Source organism: Pseudopipra pipra, chromosome W (assembly GCF_036250125.1).
Source record: "Pseudopipra pipra isolate bDixPip1 chromosome W, bDixPip1.hap1, whole genome shotgun sequence".
Lineage (NCBI taxonomy): Eukaryota > Metazoa > Chordata > Aves > Passeriformes > Pipridae > Pseudopipra > Pseudopipra pipra.
In genome coordinates, this window is record NC_087580.1 from 42641377 (window position 1) to 42661398 (window position 20022).

General features: G+C 53.3%; 1 pseudogene; it reads right to left on the reverse strand.

Annotated features, from left to right (window-relative positions):
• Positions 1–20022, reverse strand: part of LOC135405218 (zinc finger protein 729-like) — a 285000-nt pseudogene that overhangs the window by 66251 nt on the left and 198727 nt on the right.

A 20022-nucleotide genomic window follows, 5' to 3' on the forward strand; every position in this document is an offset into this window, starting at 1 on the left:
ACAGTGAAAAAGAAGATGATGTTAAGACAGACCCCTGAGATACAGCACGCCACAGGCAACTTATATAAAAACCTGTCCTTACACAGGACACTAAGCTCAAAGTCAACAAAGCAAGGCTTTTTATTCATGTAACAACTAACCTAACAGTTTAATTTAGGTACAAAAAAAAAAAAAAAAAAAGGGATGGGGAGGGAGTGAGGAAACACAGGTTCATGAGATGGTCCTACTAACTGTTTTTTTGAAGTTGTTTATGTAAACAGTCAAAATTGTTTTAAGATGCATACATGAAAGTGGTGGAGAAGTAGAGCTTTTGAAGTTTTTGTAATAACTACTGACAAGTTCTCTTTGAAGTCCAAAAGCCCATTTGCATAGAAAAGTGTGTGTTTTGCTTTAAAAATAGAAGGAGTATATATTTATCTTTAAACTATAAGAATGTTTGTATGTATTTGGGTTTTGAATTGAACGTGAAGCAGAAATATGTTTATGTTTTCCAAGTTATACTTTCATAAAAACAAGAAATACATAATTAGATCTTACTCACCTGAGGGCAAAACACAAGAATGATAATTTTTCAGCTCACAACCAGAAAACACAGTAAAATACAACTCAAAAATATGTTTGTGTGAGAGCATGAAGTGATGGCCATCACGCATGAAAGTTGTGTGAATGTATGCATGTGAATGTGTGAATATATGATTATTAATATATTCTGGTTTTGCTCACAAATGCATAAACTATATTACCTCACATATGCATAAGCACCTTTAGACAAAAAATAAGAGACACATAACCCTGAGTTAAATGAAGTTTCATTTGCAGAAGAAGTTTTGTGTATTTTATTATGTGTCCCCTGTTTGATATCTTGTGTTCAACGAGTAATTGGTCAGAATTTCTCCCAAGCCTTATTTTTCAATTTAAAAACAAAAAGGAGGAATTGTGGGAAACGACTGGATGGTAGGCCTTGAATTTGAGCAGTTGCAGCTCTGAAGTTGCAGAGGAATGTAAACAACTCTAAGGAAATATTTACTGCAATGCTGGACGGAACAAACGTAATGCAGCTGAGACCCAATCTGAGTGCATTCTTGGCCCTTGTCACCTCCCCATGACATCACAGCTGCCCTGTGACATCACATCCTTCCTGTGACATCACATCTCTCCTGAGATCTCATATCATCCCTGTAACATCCCGTGCTCGACTGTGACATCACAGCTGCCCTGTGACTTCACATCTCCCCTATGGTGACACATCCATCATATGACATCATACCATTTCTGTGACATCACACTTCCCATGTGACATCACAGCTCCCCTGTGACATCACATCTTTGTTGTGACATCAAGGATTCTCTATGACATCACATCCATCATATGACATCACATCATATCATCCCTGTGAAATCACATCCTCCCCATGACATCACAGCTCTCCTGCGACATCACAGCTCCCCTGTGACATCACATCTTTCCTGTGTCATCACAGCTCCCTCATGACGTCACAGTCATCATATGACATCACATCTCTCCTGTGATATCATATAATCCCTGTGATGTCACATCCTCCCCTGTGACATCACAGCTCTCATGTGACATCACATCTCCCCATGACATCACATCTTCCCCGTGACATCACAGCTCCCCTCTGACATCACACCTCCACAGTGACATCACATCTCCCCTATGACGTCACAATCATCATATTACATCAAACCTCTTCTGTGAAATCATAACATCTCTGTGATGTCACATCCTCCCCTGTGACATCACAACTCCCCTATGACATCACAACCATCATATGACATCAAACCTCTTCTGTGAAATCATAACATCTCTGTGACATCACATCCTCCCCTCTGACATCACATCCTTCCTGTGACATCACATCCTTCCTGTGACATCACATCATCCCTATGATGTCACATCATTCCTATGACGTCACATCCTTTCTGTGACATCACATCTCTATGACTTCACATCCATATATGACATCACACCTCTCCTGTGATATCACATCCTCCCCTGTGACATCACATCGTCCCTGTGACATCACATCTCCCCGTGATATCACAGCTCCCCTGTGACATCACATCCAGTCACATCCAGATCCATCCCAAGGTTGGGGGTGTGTGTGAGACAGGCAGAACCACAAATGCCTGCACAGCCCAGAGCAGTCAGTGTGGGGCTGTGCTTGCTGCTGCAGAGACCCCCAAGGAACAAACCCAGGCAGTAGGTTGGGGAGGGTGGTGTCCCTAAGGAGGACACTTGCCTTATTATTGCTTATTAGTTGTAATATCTTACAGATCTATCATACAACACCTAAGGATGGATTCTATAGAATATGTGCAGAGATATTTGGGTTGGGTCTGGCTGAGTTGCAGTTCAGTTCCCCACAGCAGCCCTCCCAGGGCTGGGCTTGGCATTGGCAGCTGGAAGGGTGTTGAGAACACACCAGTGTTTTGGCCACTGCTGAGTGATGCCTTAAGCCTCTAATGGTTTTTATTTTTCTAAGCCTTGTAAGTTTCATAAGTAGATTTTAAAAGCAGCAACCCTCCCTCCCTTGGCCCTTTCCCTGTAGCACCCTTGTTTACACATTCCTTAACCCTCTTACCCCATTCTATGCTCCCTATATCACTCCTACCCCTGACTACAGCAGAAATGTTTAGTCTTTTGTCAAGGCAAGGCCTAGATTGTTGGCAGAACAGCATATCAGGGCCTAAACCACAGAACATGGTCAAAAACTGGGTGACTATGTACCCTTTGTGCTCTGATGCTGGTGAAGATGGGATGAACAGAGGGTCTCAAAATGCACCCCAGACCCCTTTTCAGGGGGTAGACCTGGGGTGGTCCAGAGTAAAGGCCACAGGGTGGACACATTTGGGATTGGATGGATGGTGTTATAAAATGTAACCTCTTGGGCACAGGGGCGCACGTCTTGTACCATCTTCTGCCTTCACAAAATAAACCCTTTCTTATCTCACCCCTAATTAACTGCTCCGGGAGATTTTTTCAGCACCTAAATTCTACAGCAACATGAGCACAGCACCAACACTGGGACATTCCTTCCTTAGCTGAGGGCAAGAGCCTGGCAGGGGACCCAAGTAGGCCAGCTGAGCCCAACTGACCCAAGGGACATTGCAGACCATGGGAGGTCAGCTCAGCTCTAAAAGCTGAGGCAGGGAGCAGGAGGGGGGCATTCATTGTCTGATGGCTGCCTGCTGAGGAACCGTCCCGCGGACCCAAGCCCTGCTCCTCGGGAGTGGCCGACCATGGCTGCTCATGGGAAGCAGAGAACAAACCCTGCTGTCTTTTGCTTTAAATAAACTGCCTTATCTCAACCCACAAGCTGGTTTTTTTTCCACCTTACTCTCTCCCCTGTCCTGCTGGGAAGGGGAGTGATAGAGCGGCTGGGAGGGCACCTGGTGTCCAGCCAAGGTCAACCCACCACACACCTGAACACTTCCAGAGACTCCACCACCTCCCTGGGCTGCTTGTTCCAATGCCTGAACACTCTCTGTGGAAAAAGGTTACTTTAACATCTAATATGAACCTTGCCAATGCAATTTAAGGCCGTTTCCTCTCTTCCTGTCACTAAAGGCTTTGACGAAGAGACCAACCCCCACCCCACTAAAAACCTCCTTTCAGGTCATTGCAGAGAGCAATGAGGTCCCCCCTGAGCCTCCCCTTCTCCACACTCAACCAGCCCAGTTCCCTCAGCCGTCCCTCAGCAGACATGTTTTCCAGACCCTTCCCCAGCTCCGTTCCCTTCTCTGGACACGCTCCAGCCCCTCAAGGGCCTTTTGGCACTGAGGGGCCACAACTGGACACAGCACTCAAGGGGGGCCTCCCCAGTGCCCAGCACAGAGGGGCAATCAGTTCTCTGCTCCTGCTGGCCACACTCTTCTCCACAAAGGCCACAATGCCCTTGGTCTTCCTGCCCCCCTGGGCACACTCTGCCTCATATCCAGCCCCTGTCAAGCAGCACCCCCAAGTCCCTTCCTGCTGAGCAGCTCTCCAGCCCCTCTGCCCCCAGCCTGGATTGTTCCAGGGCGTTGTTGGGACCCAAGGGCAGGCCCTGACACTTGGCCTTATTGATCCAGCCTGTCCAGAGCCCTCTGCAGAGCCTTCCTGCCCTCCAGCACATCCACACTCAAACCCAATGTGGTGTTGTCCATGAATTTCCCGAGGGGGCACTCGATCCCCTGGCCCAGATCATCAAGAATGATGTGAAACAGGAGCAGTCCCAACCCTGAGCCCTTGGGAACCCCACTAGTGACCACCCCACCTGGATTTCCTTCCATTCCCCACCACTCCCTGGGCCATCAGACACTTTGTCACCCAGCAAACAGTTCCCTGGGCAAGCCATGAGCAGCCAGTTTGTGCAGGAGATGCTGGGGGAGATGGTGCCAAAGGCCTTCTGGAATTCCACAGAGACACATCCCCAGCCTTTCCCTCAGCTGCTGAGCGGGTCCTTTGTCAGAGAAGGAGATGAGGTTGGTCAGGCAGGACCTGCCTTTCCCAACCCCACACTGGCTGGGCCTGATCCCCTGGTTGTCCTGCCCCTGCCATGGGATGGCACTGAGGAGGATCTGCTACATGGACTTCCCCGGTCCTGAGGTCAATGGGACAGGCCAGGAGTTCCCCAGATGCTCCTTTGGGCCCTTCCTGTGCATGGGCATCCCATGTGCTTGTTGCCAGTCAGCTGGGATTTGTGCAGTTGTGCAGCACTGCTGGGGAATGAGTGAGAGTGGCTTGGCCAGCTCTTTCTCCAGTTCCCTCAGGACTCTTGGCTGCATCCCGTGTGGGCCCAGGCACTTGGGGGGGTCTCGTTGGCAGAGCAGGTCACTGACCATTTCCTCCTGCATTGTGGGGGCTTCACTCAGCTCCCCATCACCAGCTTCCAGCCAAAGCCTGCCTGCCAGGTGTCAAAGGGGTCAGTTCTGCTGCCCCCTCCTTCCTTCCCCCACAATGGAAAACTCCCTCATTTTGGGTCCCTGTGCCCCAGACGGCTCCAACCACCACCTCACCCACCAGTCCCACAATCATGGAATGCTTTGGCTTCGGAGGGGCCTTCAAGAGCATCTCAACACTCTCATAAGAATTCATTCCTATCTCCTCCAACCCTTCCCTCGATCCGTGTGAAGCCACTGCCCCTTGTCCTGTCTCTCCAGGCCCTTGTCCAAAGTCTCTCTCCATCTTTCTTGTTGGCTCCCTTCAGACACTGGAAGGCCACAATTAGATCACCCCAGAGCCTGCTCTTCTCCAGCCTGAACAATGCCAGTTTTCTCAGCCCTGAGATATTTCTGAACCTCCCAGAATCCAGGGGCCATTAGGACCCTGCAGAACCTCCTGCATTCAAGTGGTCCTTGTGAAACTGCAGGCTCTCCTGGAACCCAAGGATTCCTGGAACACTGCAGAGCTCACGGAACCAAGGGGCCACTGTCCCACTGCAGCTCCTTCTGAAGCACAAGGGACCCTGGGACAGTGGGAAATGTCTGAGAATCCAAAAAGCATTTTGGGACTGCAGGGCCTCGTGGAACTAAAGGAACCTTTGGAGACTGTGGAAGCTCATGGAATCCAGCGGCCATTGGGACATGTGGGGCCTCCTGGAAGCAAAGGAACCCTGAGAATTTCTGTGGGAACAAGTTAAGGCAGCAGCAGCTGCATTTAGTTAATCAGGATCCAAAAGGAGTGTTTTGGCCTTGACTGGTGTTTTCCATCCAGAGAGTGCTGTTTGCCAAAGTGGAAACCACTTGGAACGCTCTGCATGGCAGCCTGTGTTTTTGTCTGGTGGCTGAACACAGCCAGCACATGAGGGGAGGGGAATGTGTGGGATCAGGGCACTGCTTTGGGGCCATGCTGGGAATTCTGGTGGACTAAAAGACAAAGCCCAGGTGCTGTTTCCAAAGGAACCCCAATGAAAGGGGGACGCCGCAAAGATGGGAGGACAAGTCTCGTAATGGAACTCTGTGTATGCAGTCTCATTTTCTCCTTCAGCACCCACAGGAGAGAGGGGGGAAAAAGTGGGGGTTGGGACCCCAAAGCTGTTTGGGGGGGAAACTGGGGATTGAGGGGACAATGGGAAAGTGGGAGGAACAGGGAGAAGGGTGGAAAAGGGGAAATGGTCTGGCCAGTCCAATGGTCCCATGGGGATCTCTGGGCAGAGGGGCTGGGAAAGGAGTGAGGCCCCCCTGAGCTCCCAACTTCCTGTGGGGTGCTGGGGGCTGCTGGATCCAATCTCAACCTTGGATTATGCCAACAGTTTTTATTTAGAGGGATTACAGAGGTGTGACTGAACCACTTCTGTCGCCCAGGTTTTAATGATGGCAAAACAGACCTATTGATAGAAACAAATTATTTAGGGCTACAAATGATTAGACAGAAGATATACATCAGAATTATTTACTGCACACTATATACACTAAAACTACCAGGAGTAAAGGATAAGATAGGACAGTGCTCTACACTAAAGCAATTGTTGAAGCAACTCTACTGAAGCTGGCACCAAAGCAATCATTCTTAATTAGAGATGGATGGAACTCCCCCAGACCAACGCTCGTGGGGAGATCTCTGCTCTCAACCTCCAGCAGTGACCTTGGGGGGTCCCCAGCCAGGGCAGGAATCTCCACAATCCCCCCCCAAGAAGGGTTCTGTTGGAAGAAGCTGCCCCTGAGAAAGCGGACTGGCTCTTTCTGGTAGAAAAGGATGGACTGACAGTCACTGGACTCCAGGGGTTGCCTCACCATCAAGGGCATCTTTCGGGGTGGAAGCAAGGGCCAAAGCTCTTCCCGCAGTCAGGGCACTGGTAGGGCTTTTCTTATTGGTGAGTCCATTGGTGTCTCGTCAAGGCAAAGCTGTGGGTGAAGCTCTTCCCACACTCTCCACACTTGTAGGGCCTCTCCCCTGTGTGGATGCGCTGATGCCTGACAAGGTGGGAGTTCTGCTTGAAGCCCTTCCCGCAGTCGGTGCAGCGGAAGGGCCTCTCATCCGTGTGCGTCCGCTGGTGCTCGAGGAGATGTGAGCTGGTCTGAAACCTCTTCTCACATTCCAAGCACTTGTAGGACCGTTCCCCGGTGTGGATGCGCTGGTGTTTGCGGAGGGTGGAGCTGTCACTGAAGCTCTTCCCACATTCCCCACATGCGTAAGGCCGTTCTCCAGTGTGGATGTGCTGGTGTTGGATCAAGTGGGAGCTCTTCCCAAAGCTCTTCCCACATTCCCCACACGGGTAGGGCAGTTCCACAGTGTGGATGCGCTGGTGTTTGATCAGGCTAGAGTACTGGGTGAAGCTTTTCCCACATTCCCTACACATGTAGGGTCGTTCCCGAGTGTGGATGTGCTGGTGGGTGAGGAGGTTTGAGCTCTTCCTGAAGCTCTTCCCACATTCCAAGCACCTGAAGGGCTTCTCCCTGCTGGGAGGCTGCTCAGGGACCACCAGGTCAGAGCTCCCCCTCAAGCTCCAGCTGCCTTCCTGGCACAGGCTGGCTCTTTCCTCCTCAGAGCACCCTGGGATGGCTTTGGAGCCCCTCCTGCGGGGGGATCTCCGGCCCTTTTCCTCCCCGCTGCCTTCCTGCGCTGGGGAGCCCTTCAAAACGGCCTCTCCCACCAGGGTCTCACAGGGGGATTTGTCCTCCGGGCTCTCCGTCCTCAGCTCGGGGCCTGGGGCAGGAAGCAAGAAGGACAGGCAGGGGATTTGCCTCCAGCCCACAGGGAAGGCCAAGGACATCCCCCCAACTCCGGCCCCGGCAGGACGGCGGCGCCAGCGGGGTTGTCCTGCAGCCGGGGCCATGCTCGGCTGACAGAGCCAGCACAACACCCGCCCAAAGGGACACTGACTTCCTCCTCACCTGCCTGGGGGGCCCAAGGCATCTTCCTCTTCCTCGCAGCCTCCTCCTCCATCCGCCCAAGCTTTGGGAAGGACAAATCCTGATGAGGGGAAAACAAGGGCTGAGCGCGTTGGCTTGGGGGTTCCTCCTGCCCAAGTCCATCTCTAGAACTCACCGGGCATCCTGTGTCCATAAAAACCTCCAAAACACCAAAATTCAGCCCAGAAAAACTCAAACCTCCGAGATTCAGGCAAAAACCCTCTCAAAAATAGCAAGAAGACCCTCGCCCACACAAACCGCAAAAAGTTGAGATTCAGCTAAAAAACTACTCCAAAATATGAAGGTTAACCCAAAGAAATTCTCCCAGGAATTACCCCTCTCTGGTCTGTCCCCTCTGCGGTTGGGAACAGCTTCCCTTTCTGAGATGCTGGGGGTCCCACTCAGGGATGCTGGGAGTGTTGGGGGTCCCAAGGGTCCCTTCTCCTCTGACTCTCGCTTTCAGGATGCCGAGTTCCCAGATATTCCCCTTCTCCAGGTTTTCTACTTTGTTGTCCCAGGGATCCCAGGGGTCCCCACTGTCCAGGTTTCCCCTTCTCCGTGCTCCCCCCTCCAGGCTGCCGGGGGTCCCCCAGCTCCGGCATCGCCCCGCTCCGCCCTCCACACTCGGCAGCTCCCGGGCTCCACACCCACCCCCGGCACTCCCAGGGGGCCCCAAACCCGCTGTGTCCCCCCCGCTGGCACCGGGCTGACAATGGAGCCGGCGGGGCCTGACCCAGAAACACCAACCCCCACCGTGGGGGGGGACCCACATCCCCCCACCCACCGCCGCGGATCTGCTTCCAACCCAGCCCAGCCCCCCCAAAAAACACCTCCTGTCCACCCACAAGAGCCCCCAGTGGTGGAGCAAAAACAGCAACAGGAGGAGAACAATCACCCCCCCATCCCACAGGTGCCCGGGAAGGGGGAACTCGTCCCAAATATCCTGGGTGTAGCGCAGGGGGTCATGACATACTCAGGCTGCCAGCACAGATTTCCCTGCAAAGTCTGCAGTGAGTCAAGCTCTGCAGAGGAGATTGTGCCCCATGGATGGGATTGAAGAGGCTCCCTCAGGTCCCCAGCAGGAATCAGCAACAAGGAATACACACAAAAGGCGCCCACAAAGATTTCAGAGGGAGTGACCTGTAGGGATGGGACAGTGTCACCCCACCAGGCCAGGGCTGGCAACTGGGAGGTTGCTCCCAGGGTCTGCAAGAGGCCTCGTGCTCTGCTCGGCCCCACCACTGCCTGGTACCAACACCCCCGGCTGCCCCCGGCCCTGGGCAGCTCTGCTGCCACAGGCTGTGCCCTCACCACCGCCCTGCAATGGCCATGCCTGTCCCTCACCCGTGGTCCTGTCCCTTGGCTCTCTCTCTGCCAGCTCAGTGTGGGGCACACGGGCTGGGGGTCCCTCCCAAGCCCCCCGGGCAGCCGGCGTTGGCTGGGGGGATGTGAGGGCTGGGCCTGCTCAGCACAGCCCCGGCCTCGTGCCCAGCGCCTCTTTCCTGACCCACACAAGAGCTTCCCGGACCCCCAGGGCTCCCCTGCTGCTGCCTCTGCTCCTGGCCCTGCCTTTGCTGCTCCCTTGGCTGGGGCAGCGGCTGCAGGGGGGGGATGGCAGCAGCTTCAGCTCCACGGCACTTCCTGGGGGGAGCTCAGCCCGGGGGGGGACGGGCAGGGACCTGATGGGGATGGACAGGGGCCCAGCAGGGACAGACAGGGCCTGCAGGGAAGGCACAGGGACAACCTGGCCCCCCACACTGCCAGGGCTGTCTCTGCTCCTCCTTGCAGGCTCCGTGGCCAGGCACAGTTTGTGTTCCTGGGTGCCCACCATCTCAGCACTTGGAGACGCTCAAATCAGCGCCCGCAGCTCTGCAGCAAAGCCCCAGCTCACCTGGCACACAGGGGATGGACACAGCACCTTCTCGGGGATGGGCACTCACAGCTTTGTCCCTTCCCCACCTCGGGGATGGGCACTCACAGCTTTGTCCCTTCCCCACCACGGGGCTCTCCTTCCTCAGCAGCACCTCTGCCTTGCACTTATTCTCAGCCTCACCTCAGGGACAGCTCTGGGCTCACCTCCACGCCACTTCTCAGCCTCACCTCAGGGCCTGGGCTCAAGGACAGGAACCTGCAGGGAGGGGACATCAGGTGCAAGCTGAGGGCTGCCTGCTTGCACTGGCCTCTGGGCTTCTTTCTCCTTCTACAACCAGCCCACAACTTAGCCTGCTTTGCTAACACCACACATTTACAGACTAACTTTGGAGATAGATATGGACAGACATCTCTATCACCCTGGGGATAGAGCCTCAAGCATGTGCTCCCATAGGAATGGCAATCACAGAATCACAGAATCAGCTGGGTTGGAAAACACCTCCGAGATCATCAAGTCCAACCCTTGATCCAACCCTGCTGTGCTTCCCAGACCATGGCACTGAGGCCACATCCACTCTCACCTTCAACATCTCCAGGGACGCTGACTCCACCCCCTCCCTGCCCAGCCCATTCCAAGGCCTGATTACTCTCTCTGTAAAAAATTGCTTCCTAATATCCAACCTAAACCTCCCCTGGCACAGCTCAAGACCCAGCCCTCTTGTCCTACTGCTGCTTCCTGGCAGAACAGCCCCACCCCCACCTGGCTCCAACCTCCTGGCAGGGACTTGCAGACAGTCAGGAGGTCTCCCCTGAGCCTCGTCTTCTCCAGCCTCAACACCCCCAGCTCCCTCAGCCTCTCCTCACACCACTTGTGCTCCACTCCCTTCCCCAGCCTCGCTGCTCTTCTCTGCACCTGCTCCAGCCCCTCCAGGGCCTTCCTCAACTCAGGGGCCCAGAGCTGGACACAGCACTCCAGGGGTGGCCTCACCAGCGCTCAGTCCAGCCCAACAATCACTTCCCTGCTCCTGCTGACACACTCTTCCTCAGCCAGGTCCCTCTGCAGAGCCCTCCTGCCTTCCAGCACATCAACACACCCCCAGCTTGGGGTCACCTGCACATTTGCTGATGAAATGCCTGGTTCTGCAGCAGCTGCAGATGCTCAAGGGGCAGCAGGACCAAGTCAGGGGCCTGGGGGGACCTGGAGGGCTTTGGGGTCCAGGAGGGTCCTGGGGGAGCTGGGGAGGGGCTTTGGGGATTGGGGGTACAAACCAGGACAGACCAGTACAGACCAGAACAGACCAGTACCTCCTCACTGTTCCCCGGATCCTTCCTGGAGCTGGGCCACGTTGTCCTGGGACACCTGAGCCCCCCCCCCCCCGTGCCCTCTCAGTACAGCCCACTGTGTTCCTGTCCCAGGGTGCCCCCCTCTTTGGGGGGGGTTGGAAGGGATTTGAGGGGGGGGCTGGGGGAGATTTGGGGGGATCTAGGGGGGGTTGGATGGGGATTTGGGGGGTTTTGGGGGGCTTTGGGTGCATTTAGGGGAGTTAAAAGGGGTCTTGGGAGGTCAAAGGGATCTGTAGGGGGAGGGGATTAAAGGGAAAATGGGGGTTGGGAGACATTTGAGAGGTGTTAATGATGTCTGGGGGTAAAGAGGAGGGGCACCACCAAGAGCAGGTGAGTCCTGAGACCCCTCTGGTGTCCCCAAGACTTTCTTGGTGTCCTTAATTCCCCCCTTAACACCCCGAGACCCCCCTGGTATCTCCAATGTCCCCAGGGCCTCTCCATGGCCATAATTCCCCCCAGTTCCACTGTCCCCATACCCCTCCCCATTGTCTGCAATGTCCCAAAACCCCATCCCTGATGTCCCCAACCCTCCATCTTACCCCAGAAGCCCCCCCAGACCCTCTGACACCAAAAATGCCCCCCCCTCTCCCCCTAGAAAGGCCAAGGGCACTTGGGGACACACTGGGGACTTTGGGGGGCACTGGGTGATTACTGGGGGATACTGGGACACAGTGGGGGAACCAGGGGGCACTGGGAGGGACCTGGGGGGAACTGGGGAACACTGGGGGACACTGGCAGAGAACTGGGGTGTCACGGGTGACAGTGGGTCTGTCAGCACCTTGGCACATACTGACGAAGCAATAGATGTTGACCAGATCAAAGTATACCCCTGAGATGGACTGAAAGAGAGGACTGAAAATGGAGGCCCTGATCCTGACAACATACTGATGCATCCTGAAGAAGCTGTCCTGTGGGAACAGAGAACACTGTCTCATGAGAACAAGGACCTGTTTTGAATGAGAGTAGTTGGGAAGAACATCAACATGAGAGAAAAATAAGAGCAGGTGCTCGGGACTGTTGTGGGAAAGAACTGGGCTGTTTTGAGAAAGAGCAAAGTTGTTGTGAGAAAGTAGAGTTTAGAAAATGCACCTATTAGCTGTAAGAATTCTGGTGTGAAAGTTTGAACTGTCCTATCCGTGTGCATTACGTGTGTTCAAAAACTGTACTTAAGGGGCTGCGCAGCAGCCCCGGCTGTCCCTGCTTTTTTCTTGGAATAAACTTTGCTGGAACCTTTTTTCGTGTCGCTTTGGCCGTTCCGACACTTTCAGCGACACTGGGGAGTAACTGGGGGATTATCAGGAAATATGGGGAGACACTCGGAGATTACTGAGCCATACTGGGGGTTACTGGGTGCTCACTGGGATACACTGGATGGTCACTGGGCTATACTGAGGGTCAGTGGGAGGTTATTGGGATATACTGGGGGCACTGGCATCCCCTTACCCAGATGGAGTATATCTCCCCCCCTGGATTCTGGGGGGCATTCCTAGGACCCCTCCCCTGGGGGCTGGGCTACCCCCCAAACCCAGTGCTGGGCTTTAGAGGACTCCACAAAATCCCCTCAAACTCCATGTAATCCCTTCAGAAATCCACCCCAGGACCCATCGAAACCTCCTCAAGGCCCCCCCAGCTCCCCGAGGAAACCTTATCCCCCCCCCCCCCGGACCCTCTAAACCCTTTAGTGACCCGCAAAACACACCTGGGACCCCCCAAGCCCATTCAGGGATCCCCCCAGTCCCTCTAAGGGAGCCTCAAAGCCGTCTGGAACCACCTAGAGACCACAAAAACTGCTGCAAACGTCCCCGCAAAACCCACCCAGGACCCCCAAACCCCTCAGAGATCCCCCAAGCCCACCTGTGACCCCCTAGTCTCCTCAGAAACCAAAACTACCTCAGGGACTCCCAAACCCCTTCAGCGACCTTCAACCTCCCCCCCCCCGAGTCCCCTCAGGACACCGAACGCCCTCAGGGACCCCTCAAAATCTCCTCAGGAACCCCTGAACTCCTCTGCTAAACCCTCCCGAGCCCTCCAGCCTTTCCACCCCCAGCCGCGCTCCCCGCAGCCCCCGAGGGGATCCCCAGACCCCGCTCCCCCCGCAGACCCCCCCAGCTCACACACCCAAGCGCAACTATTCCCAGAGCCGCCGCCCCCGAATCCTCCACGCGCCAAAGATGGCGCCCTTCGCGCGCTGCGGATGGAGACACCCCCGCCGCAGCCAATCAGCGCGCGGCCACGCCCCCTGCCCGCCCTCCGCCCCGCCCCCGCCTGGCGCGGGGCACCCCGGGAGATTCCCCAGTCAGTGCCCGGGAACAGCCCCGGCAGCGCAGCCCCCAAGGGCACACGATGGGCTGTGGGCTGGAGAGGACCCTCCTCAGCCTGGGCAGCAGGGCTGCAGGGGGGGATTCCCTGACCCTCCCCAGATGGGCCCTTCCTGCCCACCAGCTCCTGCTCCAAAGGGCTCCCACACACCCTGGGCCACTTGTCCCACTTGGGCACTGGAGCTGCCCCAGGGCATCTCTGGAGAGTGGCCAGCTCTGGCACTGCTCTGGCAAGTCATGGCCTGAAGCCACGAGTGTGGAATTTAGGAGACACTTGAAACCTCTGCAGAACAGGACTCTTGATAATTGCTGAAGGCTTCCTGGCCAGCATTGCCAGACCTTTGATTTTTATTTTTTTTTTTAATCTCAACAATTTTTCTCCATTTGTTTCCACTGACAACACCTTCTATATATTCTATTAAGCTGATTCTTTCATTGTGTACATGAATAGTTTTGTTCAGCTACTTATCAAAGTAAATATCCCATCAGTGATTCAGTTATGGAAACCTGGCTCAGAGGAAGCTGCTGATTTTTGGGGCACCTTTCATCTCTCTAATTTTGCCTCTTTTCTTCTTCCTCTCCCTATTTTTGTCTTGAGAAAGCTCTCCAGGATGTGTGTGCCTGGGAGTGTTTTTGCACTCTGAGCTGTGCCCTGTGCCATGGGACAGGGGACAAATGCACCTTCCAGAGAAATCTGCCACTGCTGCTCACAGAAGCCCTCTGAGTGCCCAGGTGAGATGGTGCCCAGGCTGCTTTGCTGGTGTGGAATGAAAGGGCCAGGCCAGAAAGGCAGAGGAGGGTGATGGAGGAGACAGGGCCATTTGCAGGGGATGTGTGCAAGGCTGGGGAGATGAATGTCCCTGGGCCAGTGAAGGCCATTCCTGGAGTCACCCCAGAAGTGTCAGGGCTCTGACAGGGCTCCAGAGGGCATCCTCAGTGCCCCTCCTCCCTCCACTTTTGGGGGGTGCCACTCCCCTCCCACTCAGTTTGGGGTCCCACCACCCCTTCTGTCCCCTCTGACCCCCCTTTTCCCACTGACCGCCCCCTTCCCACCACCCGCTCACCCGAGAGCTCCTCGCCCGCAGCCGGGAGGGCTCCCAGCACCACCAGTGCCCAGAGAAGTCCCCCCAGAGAAGGGGTTGGGTGGGATCCTGACTGGGCTTTGAGTATGTTTAGGCAGTCCTCCAGAGCCTGTGTGGAGGTTTAGGGGGTTCCCAGCACCTTTCAAAGTGTGCTGGGTGCCTTATTGAGGGGTTAGTTCCCTCCCAGAGCCCCCCCAGAGCGGGCTGACAGGGGGGAACACAGGGGGGTCCCCATTCCTGATCCATCCCGGGGCCTGTTCTGCCCCCCCCAAACTCGGCTGCACCCCTTGGGATTCCCCCAAGCCCCTTCCCCACTGCCCCCCAATAACCGGGACTGGGGAGAACTGGGAAGCTTTCCTGGGATCAGGAGTGGCAGCAGGGGAGGGGGGGACACACGAACCCCCCCAAAATCCTCACAGGGACAGGAGGGGTCCAGGCTGGGCCCGAGGCCCCAGGGAGGGGCTGTGGCCGCCGCCGGCTCAGGAGCTCTGTGGGGAGAGAAAAGGGGGTGACACCGGGGTGGGGGGTCCCCGGGGGGGCACAGACGCTCTGGGGGGGACACACGACCCCCTGGGACCCCCCTCACCTTCTGGCGCAGGTAGAAGCCGAGCCCCAGCGCCAGGGAGACGAAGGCCAAGAGGAAGCCCCCGGCCCCTCCTTGGCAGCAATTGCTCAGGCTGATGGAGCCCGGCAGGGCCGGGGCCGCCGGCGGTGTCCGATCCCGGCAGGAAGCGGGGAGGGCCCCGGGGAGCGGCGGCGGCGGGCGGGGCCCTGGGGGAGCCGCCCCGAGGGGTCCCCGCCGCCCGTGACACTGAAGGAGCCGCCCCGGGACGGGCCCTGGCGGGGGTCGCCAGAGAGGGGGGGCGAGCTCGGAACGGAATCAGCTCCGGAGAATAAACCAAGGAAAACCAAAGGGCCGCGCCGGGGGAGTCTCCGCCGCCCCGGAGCTAAAAGAGCTGCCCCGCGGGACGGGCGAGGAGGGGCGGCGGTGAAACAGTCGCCCGGGGTGTGGCGAGATAGGCGGGAATGGGATAAAAGAGAGATAATAGAGGGAGAAATCGCTTTGTTTCCCCCACCCCAACTCCCTTTTGTATACAGATAAAATCAGGGATCAACTTGTGCTTCCGTTCCCCCTTTTCCCGACAGGGGAACTGAAAACAAAAAGGAAAACCATGACAAAGAGAGAGAAAAGCCAACTCTGCAAAACTATCTCGTCTGAGATAAGTTGTGCTGCCAAAGGAAACGCTGACTCCAGAGGTGCCCCAGCGGTGGCAGAGCCCCCACCCTGCCCACTCACACACTTCAGCTCCACATTGGGGTTTTCCCCTCCCTGGCACTGCCCAGTCCAGCCCCTCCCTGGTCCCCCCATCTCCCTGCCCCTGCCCCAGCCCAGCAGAGCAGCACACTCAGGTCTGGCCCTGCAGCAGGACATGGAGGCCATGGAGCTCAGGGACAGGCCCTCTGGGTCTGCAATGCTCAGCACATCCTCAGCTCAGGCAGCTCCTGCAGCCCCAGGGCCAGCCCCGCTCCCCAGCACAGCAGCAGAGAATCGGCCCCGGGCTCCTCAGGCCCCATTTGCCATCTCCAGGGGCACTGGCCACCACCAGCACCAGCTGGAGCAGCCTCACCCCCACAGCCCCCCCAGTGGGACCCTGAGGGCAGCACATGGACTCCAGGGAGAAACCAGCAAGGCAAGGACCCTCTGGAGAGTCTGCTCCTTGGCCTTCTTCTTGAGAGCCCTGGAGAAGAAGAGCTGAGGCTTCAGGCTGTGCCCGGAGCAAATGGAGCCCCTTGTGTGGTGGAAAGAGTGCAGTGGAGCCCAGCTCATGCCAGCAGTGCCATGGCCACAGGACTGACCCAGCCCAGCCCAGGGACCAAGGGCCAGAGCACTGAGGCCTCAGCCAAGGCCCAGAAGGGGAGGGTGGCAGGAGAAAAAGAGCAGCTCTCAACAGGCCACATGCTGCTGCTCCCTGGCACTGCTGCTGTGCTGGGACTCTCTTTCCCTGCCCCTCTGCACACAGGCACTGCCCTGCCAGACTCATCAGAGGTCTCAGAAGGCTGAACTCAGAGAAACAAGTCACTGAAGGATCCTTGGCTTTGTTTCAATGCATTCCTCATTTACACAGATTCTGGGTCAAATTCAAGACATGGGATGGATAACCAATATTCGCTGTAAACAACTTTATCCCAGGAGAAAAACCCCATGAAACCCCTAACCCAGCACCACAAAACCCTGAGCAGGCAGGCTGGAACAAGGAGTCCCATTCTGAATGCTATGGAAGAGAAAACAGGCAGTTTGTGCCTTTAGAAAAGCATCCAGTCATCATTTTCCTCAGGGCATCTTTGAAGCAAAAGATTTCCTAAGACAGATGCCAGAGTTTGGCAGCAGGCTGTCCTTCTTAGCTTGGAAAATCTCTGCTAACTTACCTAACAATGGTACAAACCCCCTATTGAAATGTTGTCAAACAGCTGCATCTGCAGGATTCATGTTCCAGCATTACCTAATGCACAGTTATCACACCTCTTTTTAAAATTAAAGGGGAGGGGAAAAAAAGCAGGGGGTGGGGGGAGAGTCCCCACCCCAGTCATCCATCAAGTGAACATCCTGGCCACTGCTCCTAAGAAATTGAATATATGGTAAAAAGATATAAAAAGACATCAAAAGCTTTCAGAAATAAAAGTGCTTCAGAAGCTAGAATTTAATATTGCCAAGTGGGTTTTTGCCAGATTATAAAGTTGACTGAAATGCCAGGATACTGCATTTTGGAAGTGGCAGCATCTCACATATTGCCTTGTATTAGTGGCTGAAGTGTGTTGCTGATTCCAAAGCTGGACTATCATCATCTGTGAGGGAGAGTAGATAAATAAATAAATAAAAATTGGCATTTCCTACCAACTCTGCTGCCTTGAAGCACTCTTTTCAAGTGAGGCCTCCAAAGGAAAAAAAAAAGTGAAGACCACTTTATTTTGATTATAGTGCTTTCCCAGGCGGGAATTTTTATTTCAGTTAGAATCTTTGAACCATTACATTTTCAGTGAGGCATTTTTATATTTACAGTTGACATCTTCAGAGAAGAATGAAACCTTTGAGCAACAGCTCTAAAGCATGAAGGCTGCCTGCAGGAAATACTTAAATTATTTTACACCCAAATGGAGCCTGTTGTTTTTAGCTAAAATTTAATCAACCTTAAATCAATGACCTTTCTTTTACTGAAAGCCTGCACTTTGGAAAACTAACTTTCCCAAGAAACATATTTGGGTGAATAAATGCCAAACAAAGGGCTATTGAAATCTAAACATTGTCTCCATTTATAGCTTGTGAACATTTAGTTCCTAAATTCCCGACTGCTACCTAATGTACAGAACAGTGGTGCCTTGGTTGAATCACATAACATTGATTTCAGAGTGTCACAGGGATCTCATTGACAGGAATCAATTAGAATCCAAAATTAATCAAATATGTTCGTGCACTATCAGTCATCGAATTTGAATATCCCCAAATTAATTGTAAGCATGTGAAAGAACCTAGAAATCAATTTTGAAAAGGTACAGATATAAAAATCAGTCAACTTTGAGAAGATAATAGTGCATCTGAGCATGTTTCATGCCTGCTGGGGTAAGTAAATGGTGAATCACACCTTCCCAGCACAGGCTGAGATATATTCTTTTCGGAACATGAAAATACCCAGGGACTGAAGGCAGAGGACACACCAGTCAATGATCCAGCATTATTTTATGAACAGCCTGTTACACCCCCAATATCAAACATGCTGCCAGGATATCACAAAATGCACAAGTGTGTGACACTCTGAAAAACTGCACATTGTAAGTGAGCCACTGCACTTCAGGGAGAAAGAAAGGAGAGAATTCTGAATCTCTACCAAAAGCATGAATAGATGTGGCCACTTATCCAAAGAGCTGTTATTGTTGCTGAGGACTCCTCTCTGAACACATTCACCTGTCATTCTGTCAAGGTAATAAATCCTTCCAGTCCTTACAGCACACTCAAAAGCACCCTGCTATTTAATTTCAAGGGAAAAATGGCCAAAAATGTCTAAAACATTTCCTTTTGCTCATGTAAAAGTGCTGGCATTTTACTTCCTTCCTGATAAGCCAGTGCCAATGGACCTGATTATTCTTTTCTTATTCAAAGCACATCAGTAGTTCCAAAGCACTCTCCATCTTATCAGGTGTCTGAACAGCACAGTTACTGAAACCAGTTTGTCCTGCTCCTCTCTCTTTCTGCCAGGCTATCAGATAAACCCAACTAACTCTCTGTATTTACACACCATCAAACATAAGCTGTGTCTTCAACCCACTGTAGCCTGTTTCTGGCATGTTACAGGTTTGCTGCTTGACATTAGTTGTACCCAAAACAGCAGCAGTGAATTAGCTTAGAACAAAAGTATTGTCACTCCATAGCACGGAACACAAAAGGGACACAGGATAGGAAAAAAAAAAGAGAAACATTTTGTGAAGTAAGAATGATCACTCTCATCTCAGTAGTTCACAGGTACTTATCTGGTGCTACCTGAAAAAGAGCATGGAAGCAGTAGGATTCAAATGCATTCAAAACAGACCTGACACAGGCCTCAAGAGTAGAAAAATAATTTCTTTTTTTGTTTATTTTATTCTCCTGTCCTCTAGGAACTGTCTCTGATTTGCAAGGGGTGAGAAAGTGAAAGGAAGGAAAATGGTTGCAGCATCTGAAAGCATTTAAATGCCTTTACAATTTTTGGTCTGTAAAAAGACTGATTTTCATGATCCAACCTTCATTTGGCACTAAAAGACCCACACAAAAACAAACCAAAAAACCACTCTCCCCCAAACAAGCCTCTCAGCAACTCTCCTTTTCATTCAGTGTCTCAGATACAGAATTTTCAGTGCTGACTACTGAGGAATAACACAAGATCAACTCCTTCAGAAGGGCCACGGCTTTGAAGGTTTTGCTTCCTGCCCAGCCCTAGGGAACAGGCACAGCATCTCCCTTCCTCCTTCTCAGGATGACAGGATATCCTCGGGATGAGCCCAGTGTTGGAAGAGTTAAACATTAACCTGGCTGTGCCCTGGGCACTCTCAGCTGGCTAAATGGAAAGTTCTGGAACGCCGGGAGAAATCCTGAGTTGCAGCTCTTTGATTAAGTACAGCCTTCTTTAGAAGCTGAAGCTCCAGCCCCTGAGTGGAGGATCCTTCCCACCACCCCCTCCCACTGACAGTCCCCCTAAGTAATAAAATATTAAACATAAAAAGACAGTGGCATTCATCCTCCACAAAGACAGGACCAAATCCTGCAGCCAATTTGATGACAGAAAAATATTTAAAAGTAAATAAAGAATACACAGAAAATTTCTTGATCCTTAGTTACATTTCCAGTATATGGAGAACTACACAAACTGCCAGTAGCAGAGTGCTCAGAGTACATAAAGGAGTGTGATTTCACCATTTTGTTAAATATTGGTTTTACTAGATTTTCGTGTTTTGTATTTCTTTGAAAGTATTCACGTGTGAGATTGAAAAAAGTGTTTCTTTCAAAAACAGCTCTAGAAACC